This window comes from Babylonia areolata, chromosome 28 (assembly GCF_041734735.1).
Source record: "Babylonia areolata isolate BAREFJ2019XMU chromosome 28, ASM4173473v1, whole genome shotgun sequence".
Taxonomy (NCBI): domain Eukaryota; kingdom Metazoa; phylum Mollusca; class Gastropoda; order Neogastropoda; family Buccinidae; genus Babylonia; species Babylonia areolata.
The window spans coordinates 18316328-18331284 of NC_134903.1; the positions used below are offsets into that span (position 1 = coordinate 18316328).

Consider the following 14957-nt stretch of genomic DNA (forward strand, 5'->3'; position numbering starts at 1 on the left):
ACACACACACACACACACCACACACATACACACACGCACGCATACATAAACACACACACACGTTCGCAGGCGCGCATGCACGCACGCACGCACACACACACACACACACACACACACACACACACATTTGAAAAGTTTCCTCCACCATGGAGCAGGGTGGTTTTTTCGGGTGTGTTTTTTTTTTTTTCTTCTTTTTTTTCTTCTTTTTTTTCATCTTGACACCTTGGTTTCTGTGTCAAGGGGAGTCAAACACGCGGAAAGGACATCACGTAGCTTTCCTTCCCCACCCCTTCACCCCCACCCTCTCCGATCACCCCCACACCCCCACTCCTCCCGCCTCTCCCCCCCCCCCCCACCCCCCCCACCACCACCCCGCCCCCACCCCCCGAAACAGTGTCTGTATAAAAGAGGTGACGGGCGGACAGCCACTCTTGACAGGTTGACTTGGAGGTTCGGAGACGTGTAGCACGTGTGTGTGTGTGAGTGCACAGTGTCCCAGTCAAAGCGCTCAAGCTGAAAGAGCAACAGCAGACCACTAAAAGGGTGAGTAAGGGTGTTTGTTTGTTTTTGTTTTTTTGTTTTGTTGTTGTTGTTGTTGTAATTATGAAAAACAGACCGATGGAGTGGTAATGGTAATTAATTTTTGAGCATGTTGGAAACATGAACACCCCATTTTTCCAGCCACTCAGTAGCACGTGTCGTACTTCGATGCTAGTAGGAGCAGGAATGTATTTCAAACACACGACAGAAATTTCCAATTGATTCTTGCGCTTGTACTTTGAACCCATTTTTCATTAATTTCACCTTAATTTTTTTTTTTTTTAATAAATAAATAAAATAAACAAACAAAAAAACTAGTCCTCAGTATGGTTTAAGCCTTCTCTGCATTATTGGAACTAACGAAGAACTATTGTTACCCACTAACAAAGCAAACCTTTCATCAATCTACGAAGAAAATTGTGTGACGCAAAACGCACATGTCGTTTTCGTAGTATGACGAAAAACACACAACTGGAACAGTGATGCTAAGTTTGGTACACATCGGTTGTTGGTAAGTAAGCGAGGTTGCTCATGTTTGTGCGTCTTGTGTTTAGTAGTCACACTGGATGTTACATGACTTATGATATAAACAAGACAATAATTAGTCTTGCAGTTCGTCTCCCTGGTATACTGAGACTATTTTGTACGTGAATTCTTTTTTTTCTCCCCCCCCCCCCCCCCCCTTTTTTTTTTTCCACCGTAACCGCTTATGTCTCGATGCATCTAAGTGTGACTGCGCACAGAAAAAAAATGGGTAATCCTGCAGTTTAGAATACTAAACTCAGGGGGCCGTTCAAATGAAAAAATAGAGGTCGTTTTAGACTGACCTTGATGCGCTGAGTCGAATGCAACCCTGAGCTAAGCTCTACGGCCACTCCTTGTCAATGAAACAGAGACATAATAAATAGTAAACTCAGTCGGTCACTTCCCGAGCAACTATCGGCGAGCCATTTTGATTGCTGGTGACGTGCTGTTTACGTCATCAACTTCTGTGTGTTTTCAGTAGAAACTGAAAGTAGAAATCTACTTACCGTGCATTTGATCCAGTTTCGTGGCAAAAGGAGTGGTCTTAGAGCTTAGCTGAGGGTTGCATTCGACTCAGCGCATCGAAGTCAGTCTAAAACACCTTCTACTTTTTCATTTTAACGGCCCCTGAGTTTAGTATTCTAAACTGCAGGATTACCAAAAAATGTTACGTGTTGTTTTATTTTGCCGTTAATTCATTTACTTTGCAATGTCAGTAATTTTGCACCCTGACCATCACTATTATGGTATGTTTTGCACCCCTGCTCATATTTCATGCACCCAAAGCTTGAATCAGCTGTACGTGATGATAGATGTAGCTGTGTGTGCGTGTGTGTGTGAAAATTGGAAATATTCCGTTTTATCTTTTGTTTTTGCAAGGTACTGATTTTTTTTTTTTTTTTTTAATTGATTCCTGACGTATTTTGTGTTCTTTACTTACTGGTATATAATTTATGCATTTGTGTGTCGTAGTTTTTGTTTTAATCAGTTTCCAAGTTAAGGTGCTCAAATTTGCATCAGTTCCCCAATGCTGTAAAGTGCACTACCTTGAAACTCCCAATGGTCAGTAGGCAAAACACCCCCACCCCTCTCTCCCACCACCATTGGGTTAAACACTGCTCCATTCTGAAACAAGAGAGGCAAGGCCTTCAAGACTCACTTGTGATACACCTTAAAAAAAATCCAAGCTTTTTATGTATTGAGTATAATTTCAAAATGTAATGTTTAAGATGAGAAAGATCACTTTAAAGCAAATTAACTCCCCTAGCATTAATTACAGTGTAATTTCCCTTTTTTACTATCCGCACCAAAACGTTTGCAAAATAAATAAAACTTCCATGCTTAGCAAAAGAAGTTCCTGTTTGAACATAAAATGATAATAATGACTGCTCTTGTTGTTGGGTCAGAATATCAGATCAAAGTGCCAAGTTTAGAGAATACAAAAAATATAACTATAACAGTAAATGCAGTTTGCATATAATTAGGCTTCATTTTTTAATTTTTTTTGTGCCTATCCCAGAGGTGCAATATTGTTTTAAATAAGATGACTGGAAAGAACTGAATTTTCCCTATTTTTGTGCCTGACAAAGGCACCTGACAAAGTATTTGCAGAGAAAATGTCAATGTTAAAGTTTACCACACACACACACACAACCGATCACCGGGTTAAAACATAGACTCACTTTGTTTACACAAGTGAGTCAAAAAAGTATGACACCCCCCTCACCCCCCCAAAAATCATGAACCAATGACAATTCAGTTCGCTATCTGTGTAGCTCTACATCCAAAGATGAAGGCTAGAACGCCGGATCGAAATCACAATGTGTCACTGGAAAGAAGGCAAAGGAGAGTATGACGTCACTCCATGACGCAATATCTGGAGGAAAACGCTTTCTGGGGGATGGGGGCGTGTTGGCGTTGTTGTTGTTTTTGTTGGTTTTTTGGGGGGTGTTTTTTTTTTTCTTCTAAATGTGTGTGTGTGTGTGTGTGTGTGTGTGTGTGTGTGTGTGTGTGTGTGTGAAGCGTACGATGACTGGTATTGAGACGGATAACTCTTTTGTCAGAAGAGGTTTCTGTGTGAAGTTCTGCTGTCCACAGGGAGAGCACGTCGCTACACTACAGCACCACCCCCTTTTTTTTTTCTTTTTTTTGCCCCTGCACTTTGCGCACTGAAAAAGAACCCATTGCTACAAAAGTGTTGTCCTTTGGCAAAATTTTGTAGAGGAAATCCACTCTTCAGACATGCGAGAATAATTATCTCTGCCATTCACTCAAGGCCTGGCCAGCGCGTTTGGGGTATGCTGTTGGTATCTGGGTATCTGCCAAAGAGGCGTGGTGCAGCGTATATGGATTTGTCCTAAAGCAGTGAAGTCTCTTTGAGAAACTGAAACGATTGTTGCAAATGTTTGTTTGTTATCTTTGTCTAGATATTTTTTTTTTTAAAAAGAAGAAGTATAGAAGTTAAAACAATAAGCACACTGTTACCAGAAACACTGTGCAATTGTTTTCAGGAAAGAAATTGGGAGTCATTTCTCCCAAGCTCTGTCTACCGACGATCTATTTTAGCTGGCTAGGAAATGGGAGGTAAGAACATCAACAAAACAGGTGTGGGCGGAAGTATTTAAATCTCTCCTGCTTGTCTCCCGTGGCAGGATGACAGCCGCTGAATCCTCTCGCGCATTTTGTTTTTTGTCTTCTGACGCAGACACAACGAGATACAGACAGAGAAATGACACGTGTTTTTTTGTTTGTTTGTTTGTTTTTTGTTGTTGAAATATACACTCGTAACGTTTCTTATTCTGTGATCTCTGTGTAACAGCAACAACAACAACAACAAAAATGCGTTTTTCATATGAAGCGCATGGCTTTTCAGCAAAACTTTTAAAATTTTAGTTCAAAATGAAGCTTCCCAAACATCTCCTAAAACCACATTTACCTTGGGTGATGTCTGCTTCGTCTCATATCATGAGAGGAACAAAGCAAGCTGTAAACAAGCGAGCGTGGTCCTTGCATTCTGAAGGACTGGGGAAACATAATGTGTAGCGTGAAAGGTTTTTTTTTTTAGAAAAAAACGAGTTGCGATTTGTGTGTGTGTGGGGAGGGGGGGGGGGGGGGGAGGGGGGCTCTGTGTGTGTGTGTTGAGAGGGTAAAGGAGTATGTAAGCGTGTGCGCGAGGGCGTGTGTGTGCGCGCGCGCGTGTGTGTGAACACTTTGCATTTTAGTCCTGTAAACGTATTCTCAAAGCTACATTTTCATCCTGTGTTTGTTCCAGAAGTAGTGATGAAGGTGACACATCAAAGCTACATTTTCATCCTGTGTTTGTTCCAGAAGTAGTGATGAAGGTGACACATCAAAGCTACATTTTCATCCTGTGTTTGTTCCAGAAGTAGTGATGAAGGTGACACATCAAAGCTACATTTTCATCCTGTGTTTGTTCCAGAAGTAGTGATGAAGGTGACACATCAAAGCTACATTTTCATCCTGTGTTTGTTTCCAGAAGTAGTGATGAAGGTGACACATCAAAACTACATTTTCATCATGTGTTTGTTCCAGAAGTAGTGATGAAGGTTACACATCAAAGCTACATTTTCATCCTGTGTTTGTGTCCAGAAGTAGTGATGAAGGTGACACATCAAAGCTACATTTTCATCCTGTGTTTGTTCCAGAAGTAGTGATGAAGGCGACACTTCAAAGCTACATTTTCATCCTGTGTTTGTTCCAGAAGTAGTGATGAAGGTGACACATCAAAGCTACATTTTCATCCTGTGTTTGTTTCCAGAAGTAGTGATGAAGGTGACACATCAAAGCTACATTTTCATCCTGTGTTTGTTCCAGAAGTAGTGATGAAGGTGACACATCAAAGCTACATTTTCATCCTGTGTTTGTTCCAGAAGTAGTGATGAAGGTGACACATCAAAGCTACATTTTCATCCTGTGTTTGTTCCAGAAGTAGTGATGAAGGCGACACTTCAAAGCTACATTTTCATCCTGTGTTTGTTCCAGAAGTAGTGATGAAGGTGACACATCAAAGCTACATTTTCATCCTGTGTTTGTTTCCAGAAGTAGTGATGAAGGTGACACATCAAAGCTACATTTTCATCCTGTGTTTGTTCCAGAAGTAGTGATGAAGGTGACACATCAAAGCTACATTTTTATCCTGTGTTTGTTCCAGAAGTAGTGATGAAGGTGACACATCAAAACTACATTTTCATCCTGTGTTTGTTCCAGAAGTAGTGATGAAGGTGACACATCAAAGCTACATTTTCATCCTGTGTTTGTTCCAGAAGTAGTGATGAAGGTGACACATCAAAGCTACATTTTCATCCTGTGTTTGTTCCAGAAGTAGTGATGAAGGTGACACATCAAAGCTACATTTTCATCCTGTGTTTGTTTCCAGAAGTAGTGATGAAGGCGACACTTCAAAGCTACATTTTCATCCTGTGTTTGTTCCAGAAGTAGTGATGAAGGTGACACATCAAAGCTACATTTTCATCCTGTGTTTGTGTCCAGAAGTAGTGATGAAGGTGCACACATCAAAGCTACATTTTCATCCTGTGTTTGTTCCAGAAGTAGTGATGAAGGTGACACATCAAAGCTACATTTTCATCCTGTGTTTGTTCCAGAAGTAGTGATGAAGGTGACACATCAAAGCTACATTTTCATCATGTGTTTGTTCCAGAAGTAGTGATGAAGGTGACACATCAAAGCTACATTTTCATCCTGTGTTTGTTCCAGAAGTAGCGATGAAGGTGACACTTCAAAGCTACATTTTCATCCTGTGTTTGTTCCAGAAGTAGTGATGAAGGCTGACACATCAAAGCTACATTTTCATCCTGTGTTTGTTCCAGAAGTAGTGATGAAGGTGACACATCAAAACTACATTTTCATCCTGTGTTTGTTCCAGAAGTAGTGATGAAGGTGACACATCAAAGCTACATTTTCATCCTGTGTTTGTTCCAGAAGTAGTGATGAAGGTGACACATCAAAGCTACATTTTCATCCTGTGTTTGTTCCAGAAGTAGTGATGAAGGTGACACATCAAAGCTACATTTTCATCCTGTGTTTGTTCCAGAAGTAGTGATGAAGGTGACACATCAAAGCTACATTTTCATCCTGTGTTTGTTCCAGAAGTAGTGATGAAGGTGACACATCAAAGCTACATTTTCATCCTGTGTTTGTTCCAGAAGTAGTGATGAAGGTGACACATCAAAGCTACATTTTCATCCTGTGTTTGTTCCAGAAGTAGTGATGAAGGTGACACATCAAAGCTACATTTTCATCCTGTGTTTGTTCCAGAAGTAGTGATGAAGGTGACACATCAAAACTACATTTTCATCCTGTGTTTGTTCCAGAAGTAGTGATGAAGGTGACACATCAAAGCTACATTTTCATCCTGTGTTTGTTCCAGAAGTAGTGATGAAGGCGACACTTCAAAGCTACATTTTCATCCTGTGTTTGTTCCAGAAGTAGTGATGAAGGTGACACATCAAAACTACATTTTCATCCTGTGTTTGTTTCCAGAAGTAGTGATGAAGGTGACACATCAAAACTACATTTTCATCCTGTGTTTGTTCCAGAAGTAGTGATGAAGGTGACACATCAAAGCTACATTTTCATCCTGTGTTTGTTCCAGAAGTAGTGATGAAGGCGACACTTCAAAGCTACATTTTCATCCTGTGTTTGTTCCAGAAGTAGTGATGAAGGTGACACATCAAAGCTACATTTTCATCCTGTGTTTGTTTCCAGAAGTAGTGATGAAGGTGACACATCAAAACTACATTTTCATCCTGTGTTTGTTCCAGAAGTAGTGATGAAGGTGACACATCAAAGCTACATTTTTTCATCCTGTGTTTGTTCCAGAAGTAGTGATGGAGGGTGACACATCAAAACTACATTTTCATCCTGTGTTTGTTCCAGAAGTAGTGATGAAGGTGACACATCAAAACTACATTTTCATCCTGTGTTTGTTCCAGAAGTAGTGATGAAGGTGACACATCAAAACTACATTTTCATCCTGTGTTTGTTCCAGAAGTAGTGATGAAGGTGACACTTCAAAGCTACATTTTCATCCTGTGTTTGTTCAGAAGTAGTGATGAAGGTGACACATCAAAGCTACATTTTCATCCTGTGTTTGTTTCCAGAAGTAGTGATGAAGGTGACACATCAAAGCTACATTTTCATCCTGTGTTTGTTTTCAATAGTGATGAAGGTGACACATCAAAGCTACATTTTCATCCTGTGTTTGTTCCAGAAGTAGTGATGAAGGTGACACATCAAAACTACATTTTCATCCTGTGTTTGTTCCAGAAGTAGTGATGAAGGCGACACTTCAAAGCTACATTTTCATCCTGTGTTTGTTCCAGAAGTAGTGATGAAGGTGACACATCAAAACTACATTTTCATCCTGTGTTTGTTCCAGAAGTAGTGATGAAGGCGACACTTCAAAGCTACATTTTCATCCTGTGTTTGTTCCAGAAGTAGTGATGAAGGTGACACATCAAAACTACATTTTCATCCTGTGTTTGTGTCCAGAAGTAGTGATGAAGGTCACACATCAAAGCTACATTTTCATCCTGTGTTTGTTCCAGAAGTAGTGATGAAGGTGACACATCAAAGCTACATTTTCATCCTGTGTTTGTTCCAGAAGTAGTGATGAAGGTGACACATCAAAGCTACATTTTCATCCTGTGTTTGTTCCAGAAGTAGTGATGAAGGTGACACATCAAAGCTACATTTTCATCCTGTGTTTGTTCCAGAAGTAGCGATGAAGGTGACACTTCAAAGCTACATTTTCATCCTGTGTTTGTTCCAGAAGTAGTGATGAAGGCGACACTTCAAAGCTACATTTTCATCCTGTGTTTGTTCCAGAAGTAGTGATGAAGGTGACACATCAAAACTACATTTTCATCATGTGTTTGTTCCAGAAGTAGTGATGAAGGTGACACATCAAAGCTACATTTTCATCCTGTGTTTGTTCCAGAAGTAGTGATGAAGGCGACACATCAAAGCTACATTTTCATCCTGTGTTTGTTCCAGAAGTAGTGATGAAGGTGACACATCAAAGCTACATTTTCATCCTGTGTTTGTTCCAGAAGTAGTGATGAAGGTGACACATCAAAGCTACATTTTCATCCTGTGTTTGTTCCAGAAGTAGTGATGAAGGTGACACATCAAAGCTACATTTTCATCATGTGTTTGTTCCAGAAGTAGTGATGAAGGTGACACATCAAAGCTACATTTTCATCCTGTGTTTGTTCCAGAAGTAGTGATGAAGGTGACACATCAAAGCTACATTTTCATCCTGTGTTTGTTCCAGAAGTAGTGATGAAGGTGACACATCAAAACTACATTTCATCCTGTGTTTGTTCCAGAAGTAGTGATGAAGGTGACACATCAAAACTACATTTTCATCCTGTGTTTGTTTCCAGAAGTAGTGATGAAGGCGGACACTTCAAAGCTACATTTTCATCCTGTGTTTGTTCCAGAAGTAGTGATGAAGGTGACACATCAAAACTACATTTTCATCCTGTGTTTGTTTCCAGAAGTAGTGATGAAGGTGACACATCAAAACTACATTTTCATCATGTGTTTGTTCCAGAAGTAGTGATGAAGGTGACACATCAAAGCTACATTTTCATCCTGTGTTTGTTCCAGAAGTAGTGATGAAGGCGACACTTCAAAGCTACATTTTCATCCTGTGTTTGTTCCAGAAGTAGTGATGAAGGTGACACATCAAAGCTACATTTTCATCCTGTGTTTGTTTCCAGAAGTAGTGATGAAGGTGACACATCAAAACTACATTTTCATCCTGTGTTTGTTCCAGAAGTAGTGATGAAGGTGACACATCAAAGCTACATTTTTTCATCCTGTGTTTGTTCCAGAAGTAGTGATGGAGGTGACACATCAAAACTACATTTTCATCCTGTGTTTGTTCCAGAAGTAGTGATGAAGGTGACACATCAAAACTACATTTTCATCCTGTGTTTGTTCCAGAAGTAGTGATGAAGGTGACACATCAAAACTACATTTTCATCCTGTGTTTGTTCCAGAAGTAGTGATGAAGGTGACACTTCAAAGCTACATTTTCATCCTGTGTTTGTTCCAGAAGTAGTGATGAAGGTGACACATCAAAGCTACATTTTCATCCTGTGTTTGTTTCCAGAAGTAGTGATGAAGGTGACACATCAAAGCTACATTTTCATCCTGTGTTTTGTTTTCAATAGTGATGAAGGTGACACATCAAAGCTACATTTTCATCCTGTGTTTGTTCCAGAAGTAGTGATGAAGGTGACACATCAAAACTACATTTTCATCCTGTGTTTGTTCCAGAAGTAGTGATGAAGGCGACACTTCAAAGCTACATTTTCATCCTGTGTTTGTTCCAGAAGTAGTGATGAAGGTGACACATCAAAACTACATTTCATCCTGTGTTTGTTCCAGAAGTAGTGATGAAGGCGACACTTCAAAGCTACATTTTCATCCTGTGTTTGGTTCCAGAAGTAGTGATGAAGGTGACACATCAAAGCGACATTTTCATCCTGTGTTTGTTCCAGAAGTAGTGATGAAGGTGACAAATCAAAGCTACATTTTCATCCTGTGTTTGTTCCAGAAGTAGTGATGAAGGTGACACATCAAAGCTACATTTTCATCCTGTGTTTGTTCCAGAAGTAGTGATGAAGGTGACACATCAAAGGCTACATTTTCATCCTGTGTTTGTTTCCAGAAGTAGTGATGAAGGTGACACATCAAAGCTACATTTTCATCCTGTGTTTGTTTTCAATAGTGATGAAGGTGACACATCAAAGCTACATTTTCATCCTGTGTTTGTTTCCAGAAGTAGTGATGAAGGTGACACATCAAAACTACATTTTTCATCCTGTGTTTGTGTTCCAGAAGTAGTGATGAAGGCGACACTTCAAAGCTACATTTTCATCCTGTGTTTGTTCCAGAAGTAGTGATGAAGGTGACACATCAAAACTACATTTTCATCCTGTGTTTGTTCCAGAAGTAGTGATGAAGGCGACACTTCAAAGCTACATTTTCATCCTGTGTTTGTTCCAGAAGTAGTGATGAAGGTGACACATCAAAACTACATTTTCATCCTGTGTTTGTGTCCAGAAGTAGTGATGAAGGTCACACATCAAAGCTACATTTTCATCCTGTGTTTGTTCCAGAAGTAGTGATGAAGGTGACACATCAAAGCTACATTTTCATCCTGTGTTTTGTTCCAGAAGTAGTGATGAAGGTGACACATCAAAGCTACATTTTCATCCTGTGTTTGTTCAGAAGTAGTGATGAAGGTGACACATCAAAGCTACATTTTCATCCTGTGTTTGTTCCAGAAGTAGCTGATGAAGGTGACACTTCAAAGCTACATTTTCATCCTGTGTTTGTTCCAGAAGTAGTGATGAAGGTCGACACTTCAAAGCTACATTTTCATCCTGTGTTTGTTCCAGAAGTAGTGATGAAGGTGACACATCAAAACTACATTTTCATCCTGTGTTTGTTCCAGAAGTAGTGATGAAGGTGACACATCAAAGCTACATTTTCATCCTGTGTTTGTTCCAGAAGTAGTGATGAAGGCTGACACATCAAAGCTACATTTTCATCCTGTGTTTGTTCCAGAAGTAGTGATGAAGGTGACACATCAAAGCTACATTTTCATCCTGTGTTTGTTCCAGAAGTAGTGATGAAGGTGACACATCAAAGCTACATTTTCATCCTGTGTTTGTTCCAGAAGTAGTGATGAAGGTGACACATCAAAGCTACATTTTCATCATGTGTTTGTTCCAGAAGTAGTGATGAAGGTGACACATCAAAGCTACATTTTCATCCTGTGTTTGTTCCAGAAGTAGTGATGAAGTGACACATCAAAGCTACATTTTCATCCTGTGTTTGTTCCCAGAAGTAGTGATGAAGGTGACACATCAAAACTACATTTTCATCCTGTGTTTGTTCCAGAAGTAGTGATGAAGGCGACACTTCCAAAAGCTACATTTTCATCCTGTGTTTGTTTCCAGAAGTAGTGATGAAGGCTAGCACTTCAAAGCTACATTTTCATCCTGTGTTTGTTCCAGAAGTAGTGATGAAGGTGACACATCAAAACTACATTTTCATCTGTGTTTGTTTCCAGAAGTAAGTGATGAAGGTGGACACATCAAAAGCTACATTTTCATCATGTGTTTGTTCCAGAAGTAGTGATGAAGGTGACACATCAAAGCTACATTTTCATCCTGTGTTTGTTCCAGAAGTAGTGATGAAGGCGACACTTCAAAGCTACATTTTCATCCTGTGTTTGTTCCAGAAGTAGTGATGAAGGTGACACATCAAAGCTACATTTTCATCCTGTGTTTGTTCCAGAAGTAGTGATGAAGGTGACACATCAAAACTACATTTTCATCCTGTGTTTGTTCCAGAAGTAGTGATGAAGGTGACACATCAAAGCTACATTTTTCATCCTGTGTTTGTTCCAGAAGTAGTGATGAGGTGACACATCAAAACTACATTTTCATCCTGTGTTTGTTCCAGAAGTAGTGATGAAGGTGACACATCAAACTACATTTTCATCCTGTGTTTGTTCCAGAAGTAGTGATGAAGGTGACACATCAAAACTACATTTTCATCCTGTGTTTGTTCCAGAAGTAGTGATGAAGGTGACACTTCAAAGCTACATTTTCATCCTGTGTTTGTTCCAGAAGTAGTGATGAAGGTGACACATCAAAGCTACATTTTCATCCTGTGTTTGTTCCAGAAGTAGTGATGAAGGTGACACATCAAAGCTACATTTTCATCCTGTGTTTGTTTCAATAGTGATGAAGGTGACACATCAAAGCTACATTTTCATCCTGTGTTTGTTCCAGAAGTAGTGATGAAGGTGACACATCAAAACTACATTTTCATCCTGTGTTTGTTCCAGAAGTAGTGATGAAGGCGACACTTCAAAGCTACATTTTCATCCTGTGTTTGTTCCAGAAGTAGTGATGAAGGTGACACATCAAAACTACATTTTCATCCTGTGTTTGTTCCAGAAGTAGTGATGAAGGCGACACTTCAAAGCTACATTTTCATCCTGTGTTTGTTCCAGAAGTAGTGATGAAGGTGACACATCAAAGCTACATTTTCATCCTGTGTTTGTTCCAGAAGTAGTGATGAAGGTGACAAATCAAAGCTACATTTTCATCCTGTGTTTGTTCCAGAAGTAGTGATGAAGGTGACACATCAAAACTACATTTTCATCCTGTGTTTGTTCCAGAAGTAGTGATGAAGGCGACACTTCAAAGCTACATTTTCATCCTGTGTTTGTTCCAGAAGTAGTGATGAAGGTGACACATCAAAGCTACATTTTCATCCTGTGTTTGTTCCAGAAGTAGTGATGAAGGTGACACATCAAAGCTACATTTTCATCCTGTGTTTGTTCCAGAAGTAGTGATGAGGTGACACATCAAAGCTACATTTTCATCCTGTGTTTGTTCCAGAAGTAGTGATGAAGGTGACACATCAAAGCTACATTTTCATCCTGTGTTTGTTCCAGAAGTAGTGATGAAGGTGACACATCAAAACTACATTTTCATCCTGTGTTTGTTCCAGAAGTAGTGATGAAGGCGACACTTCAAAGCTACATTTTCATCCTGTGTTTGTTCCAGAGGTAGTGATGAAGGTGACACATCAAAGCTACATTTTCATCCTGTGTTTGTTCCAGAAGTAGTGATGAAGGTGACACATCAAAGCTACATTTTCATCCTGTGTTTGTTCCAGAAGTAGTGATGAAGGTGACACATCAAAGCTACATTTTCATCCTGTGTTTGTTCCAGAAGTAGTGATGAAGGTGACACATCAAAGCTACATTTTCATCCTGTGTTTGTGTCCAGAAGTAGTGATGAAGGTGACACATCAAAACTTCATTTTCATCCTGTGTTTGTTCCAGAAGTAGTGATGAAGGTGACACATCAAAACTACATTTTCATCCTGTGTTTGTTCCAGAAGTAGTGATGAAGGTGACACATCAAAACTACATTTTCATCCTGTGTTTGTTCCAGAAGTAGTGATGAAGGTGACACATCAAAGCTACATTTTCATCCTGTGTTTGTTTCCAGAAGTAGTGATGAAGGTGACACATCAAAGCTACATTTTCATCCTGTGTTTGTTCCAGAAGTAGTGATGAAGGTGACACATCAAAGCTACATTTTCATCCTGTGTTTGTTCCAGAAGTAGTGATGAAGGTGACACATCAAAGCTACATTTTCATCCTGTGTTTGTTCCAGAAGTAGTGATGAAGGTCACACATCAAAGCTACATTTTCATCCTGTGTTTGTTCCAGAAGTAGTGATGAAGGTGACACATCAAAGCTACATTTTCATCCTGTGTTTGTTCCAGAAGTAGTGATGAAGGTGACACATCAAAACTACATTTTCATCCTGTGTTTGTTCCAGAAGTAGTGATGAAGGTGACACATCAAAGCTACATTTTCATCCTGTGTTTGTTCCAGAAGTAGTGATGAAGGTGACACATCAAAACTACATTTTCATCCTGTGTTTGTTCCAGAAGTAGTGATGAAGGTGACACATCAAAGCTACATTTTCATCCTGTGTTTGTTCCAGAAGTAGTGATGAAGGTGACACATCAAAACTACATTTTCATCCTGTGTTTGTTCCAGAAGTAGTGATGAAGGCGACACTAGTCCTGTGTGTCTTGGCCTTGGTGGTGGCTGTCGTCTTTGGCAGCGGTGAGTACTACACAATACGATGCGATCCGATGCCATACGATACAATACGATACGACATGATGCGATACGATACGATGCCATACAATACAATACAATACGATACGAACCGATGCCATACGATACAATATGATACGACATCATGCTATACGGTACAATATACTATACGATGCCATACGATACGATATGATACGATGTGATGCCATACGATACGATATGATGCCATACGATACGATATGATACGATATGATGCCATACGATACGATATGATGCCATACGATACGATATGATACGATGCCATACTATACAATATGATACGATATGATGTCATACGATACATGATGCCATACGATGCGATATTATACGATATGATGCCATACAATGCGATATGATACGATATGATGCCATACGATACGATATGATACGATACGATGCCATACGATACAACACGATACAATGCGATGCCATATGATACAGTATGATACGACATCATGCCATACAATCCAGTATGATACGATACGATGCCATACGATACGATATGATACGATACGATGCCACACAATACAATGCAATGCGATACGATATGATGCCATACGACACAATATGATACGATACGATGCCATACCATACAATACGATACGATACGATGCCATACGATACAATACAATACAATGCAATTTAATTCAAGTCAAGCATTTCAATGCAGTTCATTTCACTACCCTTTTTTCTTTCTTTTTTTCTTTTTTTTTTACGCTTATAGTTGACTTCATCAAGTTTTTGCGCCTTATACATATTATTATTATTAGTAGTAGCTCTCTTTTTTATGTATTTATCCATTATTTATTTACTTCTCTCTCTCTCTCTCTCTCTCTCTCTCTCTCTCTCTCTCTCTCTCTCTCTCTCTCTCTCTCAAGGCCTGACTAAGCGCGTTGGGTTACGCTGCTGGTCAGGCATCTGCTTGGCAGATGTGGTGTAGCGTATATGGATTTGTCCGAACGCAGTGACGCCTCGTTGAGCTACTGAAACTGAAAACTGAAACTCCTTTTTGTGTGTGTCTCGGAACCTTGTGACATTTTGTCTTCCATATTCTGATGACGATGAATGGTGATGGGTGAAGATGACGATACAGCGGCGCTCGTTTTAGGTTTTTGGGACCGACTGGAAAAGCTGTATT

General features: G+C 39.8%; 1 long non-coding RNA gene across 1 annotated transcript in view; it reads left to right on the forward strand.

Annotated features, from left to right (window-relative positions):
* The first annotated feature begins 426 nt into the window (after positions 1 to 426).
* LOC143302044 (uncharacterized) overlaps positions 427 to 14957 on the forward strand; it is an 18615-nt gene continuing 4084 nt past the window's right edge. The window contains exons 1-2 of the long non-coding RNA XR_013057873.1: positions 427 to 543; positions 13718 to 13786. This is a non-coding gene — a long non-coding RNA (uncharacterized LOC143302044). The remainder of the gene's footprint in view (positions 544 to 13717; positions 13787 to 14957) is intronic.